The 6,040-nt window shown below is 49.1% G+C and overlaps 1 non-coding gene across 1 annotated transcript; it reads right to left on the bottom strand.

Moving 5' to 3' along the window:
- Positions 1-5,696: 5,696 nt before the first annotated feature.
- Trnat-ugu (transfer RNA threonine (anticodon UGU)) lies at positions 5,697-5,770 on the bottom strand. Its single transcript has one exon. It is a non-coding gene; the product is annotated as a tRNA-Thr (tRNA).
- Positions 5,771-6,040: the final 270 nt, after the last annotated feature.

The following is a 6,040-nucleotide window of genomic DNA, read 5'->3' as shown; positions in this document are numbered from 1 at the left end:
AACGTCGAAAATAGAATTCGGACACCGCTCTGAGTAAGACCAACGTGTTGTCCACCCTCTAGACTTCAATGAGGGTAAGCCGCGATACCTAAGACAGAACTGCACTCGGTGACACCTCGATAACAGCCGGTCCCCACACTTACATCTTGCTCTCCTTACGTCAGTATACATCATATCAGTCTGTGACGCTGGCTTTGCAACATCTTGCGTGCCTTTAGGTTCGCTGCGACCAACACTTACCATGCACTGACCACAAAAAATGGAGGCGCCGCGGCTTGAACCCTGGACCTTTCACATGCCAAGCGAACGCTCTACCAACTGAGCTACGCCCCATGCACGAGCAAACTGCGCTATTCCCCATTGTTTGCGACTCAAATGCGCACGGACACGATGGTTGGTTGGTTTGTAGCGGTGAAGGGAGCAGAGTACAAAGGCGCGGACCCGTTCATATACACAAAAGTTCCAAGTAGTTTCGATGCTCTGGTATTACAAATGCAAATTCCGTCTGTTTTTAACGTCTTAAATTGAAAGAGCCGTCACAAATTGCTCCGTTTTCACTCATTGTAGACAATTATACAGCACCTGAGGTAACAAACACATCTCGAGCCCCATTGTGCACTACATTATTTATGCCAACTCAGTGCCTCGCTCTTTACTACTGTGTACCAATCTTGTCGTCCAACTGCAAAACACTGGGCCACAACAAGTTTCCGCGTCTCCATTGCACTGCGCATACTACGAAACGCTCCCCAAACTTGGCACTCACCCTCGCAGCCGACTTTTCCGACTTTCCACGACGCTCACGCTAGTGACAGCATTACTTATAGTTCGACGTCGCGCCAAAGCGAATGAGCACAATTCGCCTACGGCTTAGGCCGCCCTCCTAGTGTGGCTGCTCGGTGTCTGCAGGCAGCGAGGGTCTGCAAGCTTCCTGTGTTCGCACCTATGTCACCTGTGCTTGCTTGTCAGAGACAGACTATCGCAAAACATACAACTCACTCCATGAATTGATTGCTACGGCATCTGTTATCAGCAGTCACAACTAACAACACCAGTAGCAGCTGACTGCACGCAAAGAATAGGAATGTGCAGTGGGATTTACGTGAACTCGGCGCAATCTTGTATCTTCCTAGACACATCTGCTGGCTGTGAATTATTCCACTTGCATATCAAGGTGCGGATGTAGGTGTGTTAAAAATTCTGGAGGCACTGGGTATTGATACCAGTACCTCTCGCATACTAAGCGAGCGCTCTACCATCTGAGCTACGACCGCCCCCCCGAAGACTGTTGGTGCTACATTCAGCCATATAGACGACACAGACCCTTGCACTCCCATTATTCAGCAGACAAACACTACTCTCTATGTATCCGTTTGGGTGTCTTTCAGGTTTCGTGCATTCTGTATCGAATCGTAGTTGGCCAAAATGAAAGTGGCACGTATAACGTCGAAAATAGAATTCGGACACCGCTCTTAGTAAGACCAACGTGTTGTCCACCCTCTAGACTTCAATGAGGTTAAGCCGCGATACCTAAGACAGATCTGCACTCGATGACACCTCGATAACAGCCGGTCCCCACACTTACATCTTGCTCTCCTTACGTCAGTATACATCATATCAGTCTGTGACGCTGGCTTTGCAACATCTTGCGTGCCTTTAGGTTCGCCGCGACCAACACTTACCATGCACTGACCACAAAAAATGGAAGCGCCGCCGCTTGAACCCTGGACCTTTCACATGCCAAGCGAACGCTCTACCAACTGAGCTACGCCCCATGCACGAGCAAACTGCGCTATTCCCCATTGTTTGCGACTCAGATGCGCACGGACACGATGGTTGGTTGGTTTGTAGCGGTGAAGGGAGCAGAGTACAAAGGCGCGGACCCGTTCATATACACAGAAGTTCCAAGTAGTTTCGATGCTCTGGTATTACAAATGCAAATTCCGTCTGTTTTTAACGTCTTAAATTGAAAGAGCCGTCACAAATTGCTCCGTTTTCACTCCTTGTCGACAATTATACAGCACCTGAGGTAACAAACACATCTCGAGCCCCATTGTGCACTACATTATTTATGCCAACTCAGTGCCTCGCTCTTTACTACTGTGTACCAATCTTGTCGTCCAACTGCAAAACACTGGGCCACAACAAGTTTCCGCGTCTCCATTGCACTGCGCATACTACGAAACGCTCCCCAAACTTGGCACTCACCCTCGCAGCCGACTTTTCCGACTTTCCACGACGCTCACGCAACGCTCACGCTAGTGACAGCATTATTTATAGTTCGACGTCGCGCCAAAGCGAATGAGCACAATTCGCCTACGGCTTAGGCCGCCCTCCTAGTGTGGCTGCTCGGTGTCAGCAGGCAGCGAGGGTCTGCAAGCTTCCTGTGTTCGCACCTATGTCACCTGTGCTTGCTTGTCAGAGACAGACTATCGCAAAACATACAACTCACTCCATGAATTGATTGCTACGGCATCTGTTATCAGCAGTCACAACTAGCAACACCAGTAGCAGCTGACTGCACGCAAAGAATAGGAATGTGCAGTGGGATTTACGTGAACTCGGCGCAAGGCAGATCTTTCCGACATAGGCTTGAGAATCTTACGGGAACACTTGTACTGTTTCTAAATTAAGTGTAGGCGTGGGAGGAGGGTGCTTCCTGCGCACTAATAACAGCACGCTTGTCAATTGTGGATGCTAATCATTCGCTTGTATCTTCCTAGACACATCTGCTGGTTGTGAATTATTCCACTTGCATATCAAGGTGCGCATGTAGGTGTGTTAAAAATTCTGGAGGCACTGGGTATTGATCCCAGTACCTCTCGCATACTAAGCGAGCGCTCTACCATCTGAGCTACGACCGCCCCCCCGAAGACTATTGGTGCTACATACAGACATATAGACGACACAGACCCTTGCACTCCCATTATTCAGCAGACAAACACTACTCTCTATGTATCCGTTTGGGTGTCTTTCAGGTTTCGTGCATTCTGTATCGAATCGTAGTTGGCCAAAATGAAAGTGGCACGTATAACGTCGAAAATAGAATTCGGACACCGCTCTTAGTAAGACCAACGTGTTGTCCACCCTCTAGACTTCAATGAGGTTAAGCCGCGATACCTAAGACAGATCTGCACTCGATGACACCTCGATAACAGCCGGTCCCCACACTTACATCTTGCTCTCCTTACGTCAGTATACATCATATCAGTCTGTGACGCTGGCTTTGCAACATCTTGCGTGCCTTTAGGTTCGCCGCGACCAACACTTACCATGCACTGACCACAAAAAATGGAGGCGCCGCCGCTTGAACCCTGGACCTTTCACATGCCAAGCGAACGCTCTACCAACTGAGCTACGCCCCATGCACGAGCAAACTGCGCTATTCCCCATTCTTTGCGACTCAGATGCGCACGGACACGATGGTTGGTTGGTTTGTAGCGGTGAAGGGAGCAGAGTACAAAGGCGCGGACCCGTTCATATACACAAAAGTTCCAAGTAGTTTCGATGCTCTGGTATTACAAATGCAAATTCCGTCTGTTTTTAACGTCTTAAATTGAAAGAGCCGTCACAAATTGCTCCGTTTTCACTCCTTGTCGACAATTATACAGCACCTGAGGTAACAAACACATCTCGAGCCCCATTGTGCACTACATTATTTATGCCAACTCAGTGCCTCGCTCTTTACTACTGTGTACCAATCTTGTCGTCCAACTGCAAAACACTGGGCCACAACAAGTTTCCGCGTCTCCATTGCACTGCGCATACTACGAAACGCTCCCCAAACTTGGCACTCACCATCGCAGCCGACTTTTCCGACTTTCCACGACGCTCACGCAACGCTCACGCTAGTGACAGCATTATTTATAGTTCGACGTCGCGCCAAAGCGAATGAGCACAATTCGCCTACGGCTTAGGCCGCCCTCCTAGTGTGGCTGCTCGGTGTCTGCAGGCAGCGAGTGTCTGCAAGCTTCCTGTGTTCGCACCTATGTCACCTGTGCTTGCTTGTCAGAGACAGACTATCGCAAAACATACAACTCACTCCATGAATTGATTGCTACGGCATCTGTTATCAGCAGTCACAACTAGCAACACCAGTAGCAGCTGACTGCACGGAAAGAATAGGAACGTGCAGTGGGATTTACGTGAACTCGGCGCAAGCTTGTATCTTCCTAGACACATCTGCTGGCTGTGAATTATTCCACTTGCATATCAAGGTGCGCATGTAGGTGTGTTAAAAATTCTGGAGGCACTGGGTATTGATCCCAGTACCTCTCGCATACTAAGCGAGCGCTCTACCATCTGAGCTACGACCGCCCCCCCAAAGACTATTGGTGCTACATACAGCCATATAGACGACACAGACCCTTGCACTCCCATTATTCAGCAGACAAACACTACTCTCTATGTATCCGTTTGGGTGTCTTTCAGGTTTCGTGCATTCTGTATCGAATCGTAGTTGGCCAAAATGAAAGTGGCACGTATAACGTCGAAAATAGAATTCGGACACCGCTCTTAGTAAGACCAACGTGTTGTCCACCCTCTAGACTTCAATGAGGTTAAGCCGCGATACCTAAGACAGATCTGCACTCGATGACACCTCGATAACAGCCGGTCCCCACACTTACATCTTGCTCTCCTTACGTCAGTATACATCATATCAGTCTGTGACGCTGGCTTTGCAACATCTTGCGTGCCTTTAGGTTCGCCGCGACCAACACTTACCATGCACTGACCACAAAAAATGGAAGCGCCGCCGCTTGAACCCTGGACCTTTCACATGCCAAGCGAACGCTCTACCAACTGAGCTACGCCCCATGCACGAGCAAACTGCGCTATTCCCCATTCTTTGCGACTCAGATGCGCACGGACACGATGGTTGGTTGGTTTGTAGCGGTGAAGGGAGCAGAGTACAAAGGCGCGGACCCGTTCATATACACAAAAGTTCCAAGTAGTTTCGATGCTCTGGTATTACAAATGCAAATTCCGTCTGTTTTTAACGTCTTAAATTGAAAGAGCCGTCACAAATTGCTCCGTTTTCACTCATTGTAGACAATTATACAGCACCTGAGGTAACAAACACATCTCGAGAACCATTGTGCACTACATTATTTATGCCAACTCAGTGCCTCGCTCTTTACTACTGTGTACCAATCTTGTCGTCCAACTGCAAAACACTGGGCCACAACAAGTTTCCGCGTCTCCATTGCACTGCGCATACTACGAAACGCTCCCCAAACTTGGCACTCACCCTCGCAGCCGACTTTTCCGACTTTCCACGACGCTCACGCAACGCTCACGCTAGTGACAGCATTATTTATAGTTCACGTCGCGCCAAAGCGAATGAGCACAATTCGCCTACGGCTTAGGCCGCCCTCCTAGTGTGGCTGCTCGGTGTCTGCAGGCAGCGAGGGTCTGCAAGCTTCCTGTGTTCGCACCTATGTCACCTGTGCTTGCTTGTCAGAGACAGACTATCGCAAAACATACAACTCACTCCATGAATTGATTGCTACGGCATCTGTTATCAGCAGTCACAACTAGCAACACCAGTAGCAGCTGACTGCACGCAAAGAATAGGAATGTGCAGTGGGATTTACGTGAACTCGGCGCAAGCTTGTATCTTCCTAGACACATGTGCTGGCTGTGAATTATTCCACTTGCATATCAAGGTGCGCATGTAGGTGTGTTAAAAATTATGGAGGCACTGGGTATTGATCCCAGCACCTCTCGCATACAAAGCGAGCGCTCTACCATCTGAGCTACGCCCGCCCCCCCCGAAGACTGATGGTGCTACATACAGCCATAGAGACGACACAGACCCTTGCACTCCCATTATTCAGCAGACAAACACTACTCTCTATGTATCCGTTAGGGTGCTTTCAGGTTTCGTGCATTCTGTATCGAATCGTAGTTGGCCACAATGAAAGTGGCACGTATAACGTCGAAAATAGAATTCGGACACCGCTCTGAGTAAGACCAACGTGTTGTCCACCCTCTAGACTTCAATGAGGTTAAGCCGCGATACCTAAGACAGAACTGC

This window comes from Schistocerca gregaria, chromosome 10 (assembly GCF_023897955.1).
Source record: "Schistocerca gregaria isolate iqSchGreg1 chromosome 10, iqSchGreg1.2, whole genome shotgun sequence".
NCBI classification, from domain to species: domain Eukaryota; kingdom Metazoa; phylum Arthropoda; class Insecta; order Orthoptera; family Acrididae; genus Schistocerca; species Schistocerca gregaria.
The sequence above is the reverse complement of the archived record's forward strand: the minus strand, read 5'-3'. Positions and strand labels throughout refer to the sequence as shown.